This window comes from Pseudorca crassidens, chromosome 3, assembly GCF_039906515.1.
Source record: "Pseudorca crassidens isolate mPseCra1 chromosome 3, mPseCra1.hap1, whole genome shotgun sequence".
In the NCBI taxonomy this organism is placed as follows: domain Eukaryota; kingdom Metazoa; phylum Chordata; class Mammalia; order Artiodactyla; family Delphinidae; genus Pseudorca; species Pseudorca crassidens.
Window position 1 is genome coordinate 156190048 of NC_090298.1, and position 17577 is coordinate 156207624.

A 17577-nucleotide genomic window follows, 5' to 3' on the forward strand; every position below is an offset into this window, starting at 1 on the left:
TTCTGATTCAGTAGACCAGGGAAATTTTGCCTTTCTAACTAATTCCCAGGTGATGCTAATGCTGCCAGTTCAGGGTGCAGCCCTCTGAGAGCCAACAGCATTCAACCTCATCGCACATTAAGATCACCTTGGGGAGCTTATAAAAACACCCAGGCGGTACCCCTGACCAAATCCATCATAATCCCTGGGGGTGGAAACAAGTTATGCCTGTTTTTAAAAAGTAGGACCAGGTCATTGCAATGTGCAGCCAAACCAGAGAGGAAGTAATGTAGGCGCATGTGTGAGCTTGAAGTTCATACACCATAAAATAACAGCTGGGCTTCACTGGTGGCTCAGTGGTTGAGAGTCCGTCTGCCGATGCAGGGGACATGGGTTCGTGTCCCGGTCCGGGAAGATCCCACATGCCGCGGAGCGGCTGGGCCCGTGAGCCGTGGCCGCTGAGCCTGCGCGTCCGGAGCCTGTGCTCCACAATGGGAGAGGCCACAGCAGTGAGAGGCCCGCGTACCGCAAAAAAAAAAAAAAAAAAAAAAAAACAGCTAATAACAGCTAATATTCACTTACCATGAGACAGTCACTCTGCTGAGTACATTACTGCATGACCTCATTTAATCCACACAGGAACCTTCAAGTAAGGACTATTATTCCCATTTTACCAATAAGGAGAGTCAGAGAAATTAAGTAATTTGTCTAGGCCACAAAATGGTAAGTGAAAAGCTAAGAATCCAGTTCAGGGTTTTGTCTGTGCCAAGACTCCTAACCCCTAGGGGTCTTTAGGCCCCTCCCCAAGCCACTTAGTGCTCTGGTCCCTGCCTTAAATCTTCAGTATTTGGTTGCATCCAGATGACAACAATCTGCGCTGTAATAACTGGAATCCTCTTCATATTTGGGATTAGATAGAAAGAGATCTGTATTCATAGATACATACATGAAAAAAACAAATGCAAATCACAGAATGGTTGTTTTACTGAATTCAATACTACTTAAAAATCCAGTCACTGTCCTGCTCATATGGCTTATAACCACTTCCAAGTAAAGTTCAACCTCCAAATACGGCATTCAAGGCCCTTCATGATGGAACCCCTGCCTCGGACTCTGCAGCCCCGCATCCCTCCTCCTCTGTTCTCAACAGCCTCTTTTCAGTTCCCCAAATCTAACCATGCCACCATGCCTTTATTCTTGCTCTTCTCTCTCTTTCCTTTCTCTTTATCTGCCTGGAGAACTTCTACCCATCCTCTAAAACTCAGGTCACCTGTCACTTCCTACCCATAATCCTCTCGCGTGCCTCTTCTCTGAGCGATCAAAGCAGCATGTGTATCACATTTTATTCTAGGGTTACTATGTATTATTCTCTACCCCCTTAATCTGTTTGCTGAATTTCCAAAGGGACCTTTTTAAGAGAATCCTGGCTCTGCTCTGAGAATGTGACTTTCCCCGAAGATCCCTCGAGTAAGAACTATACTCTCTCCCACCCACGAGGCTTGGAGATGGAGCGTTTGTCCTCTCTTCCAGACCATTGTCCTTCCTTCCTCTGTAAAATCCCTGCAGCTCTGAATCTCATGTTATCAGATGACACCACTACCCACCCCTCCTTGTTAACGTCCTGCTCCCAGCATCACCCCTTTTATTCCTTGAATATTTAGCTCCTGGCTCACTGTCCCTCTCTCCAATACAAATCTGTCTTAATTACTGGTGATTCCAATATCTACATTGTTGACCCTTCCAATACCCTGTTCACTCGATTTCTTGATTTTCTCACCTCTGATGAGCTTGGTCTCTATCCCACTTCACCCATCACCCCCATGGTCTCACCCCAGATACTAAACCATGTCACTACCAATCACTAAAACCCCTCCAAAATTTCACTTTCAAGTATCCCACCCTCCAAGTGAGGACACAGCATGGGGGAGGGGGAGGGACAGTGAACAGAGGCTCAGATTCCCCAACCCACTGTTATCCTTGTTCCCTCTTGCCCAGTCCCCTGGCCTCCTCTTACTTTGTCAGACTCACTTGGCTAAACCACATATTTCTCAGTTAAAACCAAGTCTCTGCCTGCTCTGCCCCTGTACCCTGAGAGCTGAAAGCGGCTAGAGAAAGGGGCTGACTGGTCACTGTCAAGTCGTGACCTTGAACCTCAAGTGGGTCCTGTTGCTAGCCCATTCACTCTTCCACTCTCCCAGACAATTCCTGCTTTTGCCTCTCTTTACAAACCTCGAGTCCCCGTCCCCATTTTCAGCACTTGACCTTGCTTCTCTAAATCATTTGAAAATAAAGGCAATCAGATAGGAACTTCCACCAGCTCCCACCTCACTTCACTCTGCGGCACCTGCACCCACGTTCTCTCCGCCTCACTATGGCTACGGGGGAGGACTCCAGAGACCTTCCCCTCTGGCCATGCAGGGATTCCAGACGCTGCAGCACCACTGAACCAATTCTCTACCCTCTTTGTGCCACATTCCCTAGCTCCCCTAGATGGGAAGATCCCACCGAGACAGAAAATAAACTGTGGTTGGAGGGTGTGGATCGCTTCTCTTTTGAACTGGAAATTTACATTATTCTTTTGTGCTTTGTACCCAAATAGAGGATAAGGCCCTTGATATGCGATTATTTCTACAAACAAAAGGTTAGGCGTCTCTGAATTGTTACTCCAGTGAATGCCTATTTATCTGGCTTCTACTTATTTCAAGTACAGTGACCCAGAGAAGACAAATAAAATAGGATTTGAAGTTCTTAATGTGCTGTGTATTTGCTTGGATTTACAAAGACCAATTATTCAATTCAATCAGTAAAAATAAAATCTTATTCAGTCTTTTCCCTGTAATCATTGGAGGATCTCAAAAGTGAATAGCGTATGGGAGCGAGAAGCATGTGTGTGCGTGGGGATGGGTGGGAATGCCACTTTTGGTCAACTTTTTTGAAAAGTCTTCACTTTTCCCAGACAATTTTTTTTAATATTTATTTATTTTACTTTATTTTTTGGCTGCATTGGGTCTTAGTTGTGGCACACGGGATCTTCATTGAGGCACGTGGGATCTTTCGTTGCGGCGCACAGGCTTCTCTCTAGTTGAGGCGTGTGAACTCAGTAGTTGTTGCGTGCGGGCTTAGTTGCCCCACAGCATGTGGGATCTTAGTTGCCCAACCAGGGATTGAACCTGTGTCCCCTGCATTAGAAGGCGGATTCTTAACCACTGGACCTCCAGGGAAGTCCCGAAAATTTTTGAAAAAGAGTACTCTAGGGTTTTTCTCTCCTCCCTTTCCAGCCCAAACTATTGACAATTAAAATTCCCACTTTCCATATTACGTTAGTTAAGGCCATAGGAAAGAATCTTCTAAGGGTATTTGTGTTTTAATTTACATTGAGCACTTACCATCTGCCTTGGCATCATGCAAGTGCTTTGTGTCTGTTATTTAAATCTTTATGCTTCATAGGATAGGTAGTATTTTATCATCATCCCCATTTACAGATTTGGAAACTGAGGCTTAGATAAATTCAGAGATCAGCCCAAGGTCTGTAGCTACTAAGTGGGGGAGCTGAGAATCAAACCTAGGCAGTATGACTCCTAAATGTGTATACAGGGATGTCCCAAGGCTTTTCTATTTTCCTCTCAGAGTTTCACTCCTTTATCTGCTATAATCCATTGGATATTTGAAAGGAAAATAGGATGAATGGAGTCAAGTCTCACTGAGAAGATATAAGATGAGTTAGGTCATACAGAATGGACTGACTTCCTCAGGGAGAGAATTAGCAGAGGCAAAATGCAAATTCTGCTGGTGGAGAGGCTGCATTTTAAATCCTTATCTAACACACTGGCAAGGACAGGGTGACCCCAGTCTCTAAGTGGCTGAGGGAGGTAGTCTAAGGTGGTGACTTCTGGAATGAAAACTGCCAAGGTTTAAAGCCAGGCTCTTCTTACCTTGTGATCTTGGGCAAGTTAATTAACCTCTCTGACCCTCAGGTTCTTTCTAGGTAAATGGAGATGACAGTAATAGTAGTTACTTCCCAATCAAGTTGGTTCCAAGTGTTCACCAAAGAAACACCATTAAATTTTGAATGCAGCATGACAGACTGAATATACAATGGCCAAACCATATGTAAAAATAGATCTCTAACCTACTGTCTGCAACCAGTCCTAGAAACCGACCCATTATCTAGGGAGCTCAGGAAGCCAGCCTACTTATTATTTATAAGTCAGACTTGTACAAAGTCAGACCACCATCTCTAGAAAAAATTCCATAAAGCCAAACTCCTATAACTACCAGCCCAAAACAGGCAGGACTTGATTAATAACTGGCAGTTTCCAACTTAGGACCAACCAGAGAAAGCCAAATATGCAGCCTTCACCAGTCACATAAGATGTCCTACCTCTTATTGGCCCACCTACAACTTCCCCACAATAACAGCCTTCAATAGGGACATACCTGAAATCTTCCTTTTTCTCCACTATGAAGTTTTCCAATTCCTCTACCTGCTTTTGAGTCTCGGCCAAAACACAAGTGATGGTGGCTGTCTCCTTTGTTACAGCAAGCTCTGTACAAATAGCCTTTGCCTGTTCTCACTGGGTTGGTCTTTATTTCCACAAGCGTTAACTGGACTCATTCAGGTTAGAAATGATGGAGACTTAGATCAAGGTGATAACAGTGAAGATAGTAAAAAGTGATTATATTCAGGAAATATTTTAAGGGGAGAACCTTCAGGGACTTCTCTGGTGGTGCAGTGGTTAAGAATCCGCCTGCCAATGCGGGGGACACGGGTTCGAGCCCTGGTCCGGGAAGATCCCACATGCCGCGGAGCAACTAAGCCCGTGTGTCACAACTACTGAGCCCACGTGCCACAACTACTGAAGCCTGCACGCCTAGAGCCCGTGCTCCGCAACAAGAGAACTCACCATAGTGAGAAGCCCACGCACCGCAATGAAGAGTAGCCCCCGCTCGCCACAACTAAAGAAAGCCTGTGCACAGCAACAAAGACCCAGTGCAGCCAAATGTAAACTTTAAAAATTAAAAATAAAGAAATAAGTGTAGAACCTTCAAAATATAAGCAGGGAGGGAGAGTGAGAACCAAGTCCTAGCTTGAACAACTAGGTAGGCAATGGTGCCACGTAGAAAGTCAGGGAAGGCTAGAGTACATACATTCGCAAACAGGAGAAAAAAATGCCTAGTGTTCACCTACTCTCTGCATACACAGTAATGTAAATAGCTCCAAAAATCTTCTCTGTCTCAGAGACCACCTCTGCCAGCACAACCTGTGGACAGAAAATTGTTTCCTTGGATAGAGGTGCCTCCAGGGTGTTAGTTCATGAGTATCCACCAGCTCCCACTGCCCACTTGCACTCCCATTTACTTCCTCCCCAGATCAAAAAAAAAATCGTTGCAATCCGCTAACTGATACATGAAATTCCACCCTTGGAACTGCTTTCAATCACAAGTCAAAAGTTAATAAAACAGTATAATCTCAATGTTTTGAAGTATGTGTATATCCAGAAGCAAGTATAGCAAAATGTTAGCCACATTTGTTATCTCCGGATACTGGTATTCTAGGTGATTTAAATTTTCTTCTTAATACATTTCTGTATTTCCTAAGCCTTTCATAATGAACAAGACCTTTTCTTATTAAAAAAAACAATAATAAAGTTCTTAAAAATGAGATCTCTGTAAACCAATTATACTTCAATATTAAGAAATGAGACCTCTGGGATAGTTAACAAATTAAAAGCTATCAGTCATTTATGCCTTGGTATGAATGAATAGTTTGTTTATCACCCATTCTGTTGGGGTGTGTAGAGGATATGAGAACTGAGGTGGGAGCTGTCAAAGGCACAAGGAGGAATGTGTTCCCCAAACATTTCACAACATGGCCAAAGACAGCCCTGCCTCTGCAGGTATGTGAGAGAGAGTAGACACAGAGGTCAGCTCAGAGGCAGGAGCTGAGAAATACAAATATATGTGGTATTTCCAAACACTGTTTCAGTGGGGTCATTGACAGCCTAAGAAGAAGGAACACCCTAGTTTTTAACTAAATAACAGAGGTGTTTGAAATGCAAACAGAGGTAAATTCAGAAATAGGCACTCCCAGGCTCCCCTGGTGGCACAGTGGTTAAGAATCCGCCTGCCAATGCAGGGGCACATGGGTTCGAGCCCTGGTCTGGGAAGATCCCACATGCCGCGGAGCAACTAATCCCATGAACCACAACTACTGAGCCCACGTGTCACAACTACTGAAGCCCGCACGCCTGGAGCCCGTGCTCTGCAACAAGAGAAGCCACCGCAATGAGAAGCCCGCGCACCACAACGAGGAGTAGCCCCTGCTTGTCGCAACTAGAGAAAGCCCGCCTGCAGCAACGAAGACCCAACACAGCCAAAAACAATAAATAAATAAATTTATTTAAAAAAAAAAAAAGAAAGAAAGAAGGCTTCCCTGGTGGCGCAGTGGTTGAGAGTCCGCCTGCCGATGCAGGGGACACAGGTTCGTGTCCCGGTCTGGGAAGATCCCACATGCCGCAGAGCGGCTGGGCCCGTGAGCCATGGCCGCTGAGCCTGCGCGTCCGAAGCCTGTGCTCCACAACGGGAGTGGCCACAGCAGTGAGAGGCCCGCGTACTGCAAAAAGAAAAACAAACAAAAAACAACAACAACAAAAAGAAATAGGCACTCCCAAGAGAACCTTGACTGGGGCAGATTCAGCCCTGACCAGACCTCATGGCCAAGTCCTGGACTTGGAGAATCACCAAGGTGTGTGGACATATTTTGTCACTGAGGTGAGAAAAGGAAGTAAATTAATTTCAGGCACTGCTCTCCTCTCCCAAAACACCAGAGAAAAGCTGTCATTGCCCAACCCCTACCCCCAAATTCAACAGGCCTTCTGCTCCAAAAACTTTAAATCTTCACTTATTTCCATTCATTCTTGGCAAAACTGACAACTAAATCTGTTTACTATGGCTTCTAGCAAAGAATAGGCCCCTCCTGGGTCCGGGATTTCAAACCCTCAGCAGTTTGGCTGATTGATACTGGGAGGATTGATGGAATGAGACTTTCTCTTTCCTAGGATCACCTCCTCTTGCAGTATGTGCATAGGAGATGTATAGATGGATGGACTCTCACATAATCAAGGACCCAGAACACTCCAAAAGCACATTTTCCTGCTAAACAGTAACAACTGAGGAGTACTTCAGACATTTTTTCATCACATTCCCATACTAAGCCAAACTTACCCAAAACTTGGAAATAAACTACCATAGTAAACGTACCTCCTTTCAGTATCATTGTTTAACAGACTCATCCGAGGATTATTAATTAGGACTTTGTATGATTTTGCCATTCACTACTTGTTTAGAGAACAGACATTGTGAAAATAATGTTAACTTGTAGATTTCTGTCCCAAAGGTTACAATTTCATTGCCCTGTAGAACATTAACCAATTTTGTATCTTTTAGCAAATTCATTTTCACATTCCCTTGACTAACATACTATATAAATGTGTTTCTTAAATTTTTTGTAACCAGCTCTATGTTCTTTGAATAAAATCTTTACATGTTTACTGTCTTTTGTATGAGTCATGTGTCATGGAGAAAAACTTTTTCTCTAACCTCTTACATTTTGTTTTGTGTGCCTGCAAATTAAACTCAGACAGACAGAGTAGCAAGAGAAAAATCAGATTTAATCATGGGAGTTCATAAAAAAGATGTGACCCAAAGGGGCTTATATACCATCTTAATAGGGGAAAGGAAGGGGGAGAAGGGCACTTCTGGGAAACAAATGACTTTTTAGAAAGAGAGGGAAGAAAGGGCACTTAGAATAAATGGGGGACATGATAGTTTTGTAATAATGTCTGTTTTGGTGTGGTGCCAGCTTTACATCTCCAAGAAGACTAGAGAGTTGCTCCCAGGGAGGGGATTTATGACAACTGAGTTCTTTTGAGATGCTCTGCTTTTAGGCAGATAAGGGATTTCAGGATCTCAAATGCCTTCAGCTCAAAATAATTTTTATGTAACAAGGGCATACTCTGGACTTCTTCATCCCTTCACATGTTTTCACTTTTTTGAAATGTATGCCCCATTTCCCAGGACAGCAGAAGAGTCCCACCTTAAAGCCAGTTCTGACACTAAAATTCTTCCCACGTTGCCAAACTAAACAACTGTGTGGCCTTGAACAAGTCACGTTCCCTCTCTGGGCTCAGCTTCCTGAGATATAAATTGGGGCATGTGGAAGAGATGATCTCTACAGTTCCTTCCAGATCTAGGCATCTCTGCTAAAGTTAATTGCTTGGCAAAATGATAAAAACAGGCCACGTTGATCTTCAAGTCCTCTTCCCATTCCCATTCCACCTCATCCTTAATGATGTCACTACACGAGGGAGGCCTTTCCTCCCAGGCAGAAGCCCAGAGTCCTGAATTTTCTCTCTCCCCACCAACACTGATCTATATCCTATGTCCAGTCCACCAGGGAACATTTCCAACAGGGAACCTGCTCAGGTTATAAAATAATCAATAGCAAGGGTAAAAAGCTATTAGGAAATGAAGTTCTCACATATATACACATACTCTCCTCCAAAAGATATCTGTATTGATCTTACAAGAAAGATAAAATTTTTACTCAGGTGAGGGGTGGAATCTCAGGCAATGTGACAGGCAAGTGGGGTAGGCTTGTGAAAGCAGGGGACTCTTAATACCCCCACATCAAATGCTTTTGGAGGGCTGGTTTTGGTCAAAACAGACCAGAACTGTGTCCCAAGCAGCACCAGGCCCCATGCCATACCAGCTGTTATATATTTTGAACATCACCTTTGTTTTTTCGGCTTGGTTTACAGAGTCACGTCTGTCTCCAAGTACGTACAATAGTGACAAAAATCTCTGCATCTGTTGCTAGTCATTCATCTTCAACCCAAAATGTAACATTTGCGCTTGAACACTGCTGTTGATTAAGATGATTAGACTTGATTCTCATTATTCTTCATTAAATAGAAAATAGACACTTAGGTAGTTTTCCTTTCACTTATTAATCTGTCCTAATGTTTCTACACTGAAGATTTCTTCAATGCTAGAATTTAAATAATGAAAACAACTAAATTCAGAGACTCTTAAGGATAAGGAATGAACTCCCATCCTGATTCCTGCAATGAAGCTTGTCTTTTTAACACTCTTTTTCCCTCCTCCCTGGCAATTACAAGACAAGCAACCGTGACAGAAAAGGTTGGGAGTGTGCATGTTTTTAGAGCAGAGGAGAACCAGCAGGACAGTTGTTCCCACTGCCAATGCAGCAATAACATAGCATGTCTTCACTTGTGGGACAATCATTTGAACATCTTTCTTACAAAAATAACAATGAATCTTCTTCCCGGTTAGCATCAGATCTCAAGGGAATGTCCTGGCCCAGACAAGACAGAGCACATGTGGTCAAAGTTGCATGTAGGACAATGATCCTCGACCCTGGCTACACATTAAAATCACCTGAGGACCTTTTAAAAACTATTCATGCCTGGGCAGCATGAACTCAGACCAATAAAATCAGAACCTCTGGTAGTGAGGCCCAAGGATAGGAATAGAAAACTGATTAGTAAAGGTGATTTTAACAGGCAGTCAGAAATGTGAACCCCTGGGATAGAGAGGTGTTCACTGTAGCTTTGTTTGGAAGGAAAACAATGCAAACAACTTATAGTTTATTGATTGGGTGTGATTAAATTATGATGCATCTACACAATGGGATAATTACCAGTCTTCTTTTTTTTTAATAAGGCAAATCTATAAGCGTTAGGAAAAACCATTCTCTCCATCAATACTTTGGGTACAATTAAGGCCTATAAGTTTGGGAGAGGCCTATAAAAATGTTAAAGACCTGAAAAAAGAATGTTGATTACAAAATACAAAAATAAAACTGCAAAGTTGCAACGAATGTGTTTGTCTATAAAATATATCATGCCAGCTTCAGCAATTGTTAGGTTTAGTATTCATAAAATTATTACATTTGAAAACAGCTGGTAAGTTCTATTTTTACCTCAAGAATTCCTGAGTATGCATTGTCAGTGGTTCTCAAAATGTGGCCCCCAGAACAGCAAAATCAGCCTTGTCTGAAAACTTGCTAGAAATGAAGACTCCTAGGTCTCACCCCAGACCTACTGAATCAGAAACCCTGGGAATGGAGTTCAATGAATGCTCTGTTTGCACAAGCCCTTCAAGTGACTCTGATACAAGCTTAAATATGAGGACCACTGTGCTAGACGATTACCAAAATAAAAGGATAATAATCTTATAGAATAAAAATTAAAATAACCAATCATAAACTAAATAAGTAGCCAAGTAATTTACAAAGCACAATTTGAAAATCCTTTCAAAAATTTCTGAGAAAATTATATATAGCCTAAAAAAGTCAAATATAAAATTACCATATGATCCAGCAATCCGCTCCTAGATATATACCCAAAAGAATCAAAAGCAGGGACTCAGGGCTTCCCTGGTGGCACAGTGGTTGGGAGTCCGCCTGCCGATGCAGGGGACGCGGGTTCGTGCCCTGGTCCAGGGGGATCCCACATACCGCGGAGCGGCTGGGCCGTGAGCCATGGCCACTGGGCCTGCTCGTCCGGAGCCTGTGCTCCGCGTCCGGAGAGGCCACAGCAGTGAGAGGCCTGCTTACCGCAAAAAAAAAAAGCAGGGACTCAAACAGATATTTGTATATCAATGTTCATAGCAGCATTATTCACAATAGCCAAAAGGTGGAAATACCCAAGTGTCCACAAGAGATGAACTGGTAAACAAAATGTGGTCTATATATACAATGGAATATTATTCAGCCTTAAAAAGGAATGAAATTCTGAATTCATGCTACAACATGGATGAACCTCAAAAACACTACACTAACTGAAGTAAGCCAAACACAAAAGGACAAATATTGTAGGCTTCTACTTATATGAGGTATCTAGAATAGGCAAATTCATAAAGGCAGAAAGTAGAACAAAGGTTACCAGGAGGTGGGGAGAAGGGAGGGAGGAATAGGGACTTTCTGTTTGGGGTGATGAAAAAGCTCTGGAAATAGATAGTGGCATGGTTGCACAACATTGTAAATGTACTTAATGTCCTTGAGTTGTACGCTTAAAAATGGTTAAAATGGTGACTTTTATGTTGTATATATTTTACCACAATAAAAAAAGCAAGCTGGAGAACCAGGAAAGCCAGTGGAGTCATTCAGTCTGAGTCCAAAGGCCTGAGGACCAGGGGAGCCAGGGGTTAATTCTCAGTCCAAGTCTGAAGGCCTGAGAACCAGGAATGCTGATTTCTGAGGGTAGGAAAAGATGGATGTCTCAGCCAAGCAAAAAGAACAAACTTGCCCTTCCATCCTCTGTTTGTACTCGTCAGGCCCTCAACAGATTGGATGACACCCACCAGCATTGGGGTGGGGGGTGCAGGGGAGGGCATTTTTATTCAGTCTACCAAGTCAAATGCTAATCTCTTCCAGAAAAACCCTCACAGACACTAAGAAATAATGTTTCACCAGCTATCTGGGCATCCCTTAACCCCATCAAATTGACACACAAAATTTACCATCACAGGTGGTTTATTTACCACCTGTACGCTTGGACTATAAACTCCTTGAGGGTAGGGACTGTTGTTCATGGGTCTCCAATATCTAACACAGCACCTAGATCACAGCATTAACTAACAATAAATGAATGAACGCGTGAATAAGTGAATGAGCAAGTAAATGAATAAATGAGTGCACAAACAATTGCCACATAAGTCTTTAGGTGTCACGTCCACTGAGATTACGTGCAAAATTTTGTGCACACATGAATTTTCCAGAGAATGGGTCCGTACCTTTTATCATAGTATCAATGGGACACATGACCCCAAAGTGCTCAAAACCACTGGTGTAGAGATGGGGACAGGATGGGTCAGACTAGACGATTTCCCACGGATGGCCCCAGGCAAGCATTTCAAACAGATCAAAAGTGAGCGGCACGCAAGCTGACAAGATGACGTATCACACTGAGGAAAAACAAGAGAGGAAATCAGTTTACTGAGTGAAACCTGTCATTAGCCGACCATTCCTCTTCGTGTCCTTGAAGTTCACTAGTTCTCTGATTTTACAGAAACAAATGAATACTCTGGTCATTATCCTGATTGCAGTTCTGGCAGACACTAGCTAGACATAGATGCTTCCAACTTAAAGAAATTTCAAGAAAAAGCTTGTATTTGGAACACCTGAAGCCTCTGCTGAGGGACGAGCCGGGCACTCATGTAAGTAAGGAGGTCCTACTGGGTAGCAGAGGCCAAGGATACACACGATTATCGCACGGCCTTAGAGGAACTCACAGTTTCATGGAAGAGAAAGATAATCCTCTGCTCAACTCCCCTAGCAATCAGACAAATGCAAATTAAAATGACAGTGAGAAACCTCTGTAGACACATCAGACTTTCGGTGAGGATAAGGGAGAATGGGATCTTCACGGGAGTGAAAAGCTAAGGTCGTTCTGGAGGGCATTGTACGAGTGCTCACCGTGTACCCCACCCGACCTTACCCCAGGGTCAGTGTAGCTTACCTACCACTCACGGATCTTACTCCTGGTATAAACCCCCGAGAAATTATCACACTGATTCCTAAGAGGACTTATGAGTTGTTTTCCAAGGCTCCTGGAAACTCCAGATGCTCCCTTATTGTCTCCTGCTACTTAAAGAGAACATGTTGGAAACATTAGTTAAAGCTGTACCACAGGGGGAAGAACTCAAATGTAATGCCCTAAACCTAGCCTCACCACCTAGCTCCAAAATTGCCATCTTGAACCACTGAGGGTGTATAATTCCCATTTGGGGGTTGGTAGGGTGGGGGGAGGTGATTAGAGGGCACATGTTCCCTGGATGCTGAAGACAGAAGTCAATTCAGAAACATGGCCTTCCATGCAACAGCCGTCTTGGCCATCACTGAATGAGAACATAGAATGAGGAACTTGGAAATTAACCTCTCTGGGTCATTTCATCTAGTCCTCTGCCTCCCGTGGGTCGCATGATTAAAGCATCCTCAGGAGCCCAGATCTAGGGAAATGATTTTCCATTTTTTTCCTGAGATTCTTTAAAACTTTGATTCAGGAGGGCTATGAACTCTTGAATAAAGGGGACGAGAGAACTCAAGGGAAAACTACGATGGTACACAAAGGTTTTGAGCATGGAGCCCAAATATAACTACTTTATACTTTTAAAATATCAGTGTAGTTCCACTTACCAGTAATATGCTCTATCCAAGTTGCTTAAAAATATCTGTTTCTCTAAAAGAATTAAGCCTCACAGGGCTGTGGTGAGGGATAAATGAAGTAATAATTATGAAGCATTTAGCACATTATAGATAGCCCATCAATGTCAGCCATTATTCACAAAATGTTTCCTTTTATTTTCTTAGCCAATAAAATGTATTAAGCCCTTTTTTTAAAAAAAATATTTATTTATTTTTGGCTGTGTTGGGTCTTCATTTCTGTGCAAGGGCTTTCTCTAGTTGCGGCGAGCGGGGGTCACTCTTCATCGCGGTGTGCGGGCCGGTGCGCGGCCTCTCTTGTTGCAGAGCACAGGCTCCAGACGCGCAGGCTCAGTAGTTGTGGCTCACGGGCCTAGATGCTCCATGGCATGTGGGATCTTCCCAGACCAGGGCTCGAACCCGTGTCCCCTGCATTGGCAGGCAGATTCTCAACCACTTCTCCAACAAGTAAGCCCCAATTAAGCCCTTTTTTGTTCACTGAATTAGACCTTAGGAGTAAAGACTGGACATAGAATTTTTGAAAGCTGAACAATAACTTGGATATCATCCAGTCCATTTTTTCCAAATCAAATCTTAACTGTAACACTGAAAAACAGTAATTAAAAAGAGCTGCTGTAATGGGAGAGATTGGTAGAGAGCTGTCCTATTGCCCTCCCCAGGGAACCCTAGGATCCTGCAGAGCACAGTTTGTAAACCACAGCTCATCCAACTTCTTCATGTTACAGATGAGGACTGGGGGGTTTACTAGTCTAATTTCTTGTCAAAGATCACAGAAGCTGGATCTCTGATATCAAGGAAGCTACCAACTAGCTATGGAAACTGGATGTGGAAGAAAATTGGGGCTAATTTTTTCAAGTTGTATTAACAAAGCCAGGGCATTAGCCAAGTCCCATGCCCTTTGGGTTTCAGCTTCTCCACTGAACTTCTGGTTCTCAATAACTTCTGCCTTAGTATCTACTACCCTAAAAAGAATGATCATTTATATGCTCAGTGACTGGTACAAATTTTTCATTGAATACTTTTATGAACTTGTGTATCTGTTATCTAAGTAAAATAAAAATACAAATATGTTGACATTGTAATGAAGGAAAATCATTTTGAATCGTTTTGAATAAAACATCCTTATATAATCTGGAAATATATAGAAAACACTCAGAAAGCAAGCATTTATATGTGATGAACTTTATATCACTTTTATGTAGCACTGAAGATTTATTTTAAAAACTTATAAGAAATATTTCAGACATACAAAATGAGCTCTACTTCTCTGACGCCGGATTCTGAGCGGGGCAGAATGACAATGAAGATAGTTGCTTTAATAAAATGCAACTCCTCCCTAATGGTAAGACTGAAGATTAAATGACTTTGAATGTTGGATATTGTCATCACTTCCTACTAGGGCGGGAAGAACCAAAGGGAAGTGAAACTTCCCTCAGTGCTCCGCCCCACTACCTGGAGTTGGCGGTTCGCTGCTCTGCACCCTCCAGATCCTCCCTTTTATCATCTCTCAATACTGCATTAGCTTTCTGTGGGAAAACCCACCGACATCCTAGTCTATGTTTTGAATCCTATTTCAAAGGCCTCAAATGGAAACAGAGAGGGACTTAAACCAGAATGCAGAGCAGCTGAAGTGTGGCTCATTTACCTTCCACCAGCATCCCTTCTTTCCACCAGCCCTGGACAGACAAATCGTTCTTACCCAACATATACACTCAGCACAATGGAAGATGAGGGCTCAGACCCTGCTGTCAAGGTCTATTGTCTAGTGGCTAAAATATTCAAACACATAGATATTAAAAGGAAACAAATGTTTCAGGGGAAGATGTTTGATACCAAGTGAGTAGAATGAATTGCAAATGTCCTGGGACTTTAAACCACAAAGAAAGCATTGCTAGCATTTAGAAAAGACTTAGCAAAAAGAGATGGACCATGAGCTAAGCCTTAAATAACAGCAAGAATTGGATGGACAGGAGGGAGGGTGTTCCAAGTGGGGGAAACAGTGAACAGAGGACCCAAGAAAGGAAAAAAACAAGAAGTATGGAAGCAAGTGGGAATGCTTGTCTGAGCAAACCTAGGCTCTTTGATTAGAGATAGAAAGCGAGGCCAAACCACAAAGGGTCTTAAACACCAGACTGAAGAGTTTACGCCTACCCTCATTCCCTCCCTTCCCCCCATTCCCCCATGACACTAATCAGATGGGAAAATTCACAAGCAGATGCCTGGCCGCCTCACTACCAGAAACCCATGGATGGCAAATACCTTTCCTGCTTTATACAAAATCTCATCTATTGGTAGAAGCTGCAAGTGATACTGTGTTGAGAAAGATTCTAAGATGACTCCTGAACTCATTGTGAGCGCTGTGATTTATAACTGGTGCCTGTCAAGGATAAAACACGGAGGAATTGCAGTAAGAAAAGCAATGCAGATGCTTTGCCTTTGCCAGTTGTGCTTTATCCAAAAGGGATGGCTATCCCAAACCTGGAAACAACCTAAATGTTCAGCGACAAATGATGGATAAAGAAGATGTGGTATGTATATATGTGTATATATATATATATATATATATATATATATATATATATATATATATATATAAAATGAATATTACTCAGCCATAAAAAAGAATGAAATAATGCCATTTGCAGCAACATAGATGGCCCTAGAGATTATCATACTAAGTGAAATAAGCCAGACAAAGACAAATATTACACAATATTGCTTATTTGTGGAATCTAAAAAATAAAATGATACAAACAAACTTATATACAAAACAGAAGCAGACCCACAGACATGGAAAGCAAACTTACGGTTACCAAAGGGGAAAGAGAGAGGAGAGGTAAATTAGGAATTTGGGATTAACATATACACACTACTATATAATAGATAACCAACAAGGACCTACTGTATAGCACAGGGAAATATACTCAGTATTTTGTAATAACCTATAAGGAAAAAGAATCTGAAAAAGAATATATATATATATGTATATATATATACATATATATATGTAACTGAACCACTTGGCTGTACACCTGAAACTAACATAGCATTTTAAATGAACTATACTTCAATTAAAAAGGGGGGATGGCTATCACGATGAGAAATTTAGGAATGGAGTTGCTAAATGGGGTAAGGTTGGTGGAGTAGGGAAGGCCTTATAATTTCTACTAGTTAGGTCAAACACCAACCCTATCTATGCTTAAGACCAACCCCAAAAGAATGTTCTGCCCAGGCTATAAGTAAGATTATTAGGCACTAGTGCTGACATCTGGCCTCAGCAGCAGAGAATACTATAATTGATTAGTGATGGCTGTCATAAACTCAGAAGTAAGAAGTAGCCGTATGCATGCTACATACTTACTGTGCCTAAATTTACCAAAAGAAACCACACTAAAAGTATTTCAGGCATCAGAACCAACTGATACAAGAAGTTACGTATTCTGATTTGGTTTGGTTTGGTTTGGTTTGGGGTTGGGGAAGATATGTTTTTCAATTTATATAACCAAGCTGACAGGTACTCCTTCTATGTGTCTGTAACTACTAAGATCAGCCCAAAATGGACATTGTTTCGCTGAATGAACTCAAGGTAGGACCATGGAGCCCACTTATAAAAGAATTCAGAGATTTTAAAGCCTTTAATCATAGCAGTTGTGTTTATCTTAACCTGTTTCTTTAGTGAGACCTACCCAGTACTTAAAAACATGCAGCCCACACCTGTCAATAATTCCCGGGGCAGATGAGCCTTCACTGGCAGCTTCTCACCCTGATCTCTGATCTCCCTGCCTCTAATTTTCTCTCCTGTTGGAACCCCCTCATCTGCTTCTCTACCACGCTCCTGGGACAATGGGGTTTGTCGACAGAGAGAGCAAATTTTTTTTCTTCTTTATATTCTTCCTGTAAATGCAAACAAGCGACCAGCACTACAAGAACTTTCATATTTGCAAACACCCCAGGGTGTTTCACACAAATCAATCTGACCAAAACCCATAAAATATAAATTCACCTGATACAAGCACAGGATGACTGCGGAGATTTCTCCCCCTACCTCCTCATTACACAGTGTCCATACAAATGACTCTGGAAACAGCACCAATTGCTAGAGCCACCAGAGAAATCTCAAGGTCAGGAGAATTTGCAGGAAAAAGAAAGCAAATGAAATGCATCTTTAAAGAGGGCTTTGGCATAAGAGAGCCTGCTCCGAAGCAGATTCAAGTAAAAGTAGATGATTTGGGCAAGAAATTTTCCACCTTCCCTTTGTGATATTGCAGGTATCTGAGAATCACAGCCCCACTACCCATTCCCAGAGGGCTTTCCTAATCTGGAATCTATGCAATGTGCTTCTGCTATTGGGG

General features: G+C 42.4%; 1 long non-coding RNA gene across 10 annotated transcripts in view; it reads right to left on the reverse strand.

The window, feature by feature from the left end:
• Positions 1 to 17577, reverse strand: part of LOC137222151 (uncharacterized) — a 169897-nt gene that overhangs the window by 103676 nt on the left and 48644 nt on the right. For 8 of the 10 annotated variants that reach the window (XR_010942353.1, XR_010942357.1, XR_010942358.1 and 5 more), the window contains one exon: positions 11797 to 11967. The exons of the other annotated variants lie outside the window; for them this stretch is intronic. This is a non-coding gene — a long non-coding RNA (uncharacterized lncRNA). The remainder of the gene's footprint in view (positions 1 to 11796; positions 11968 to 17577) is intronic. 10 annotated transcript variants of the gene reach the window in all.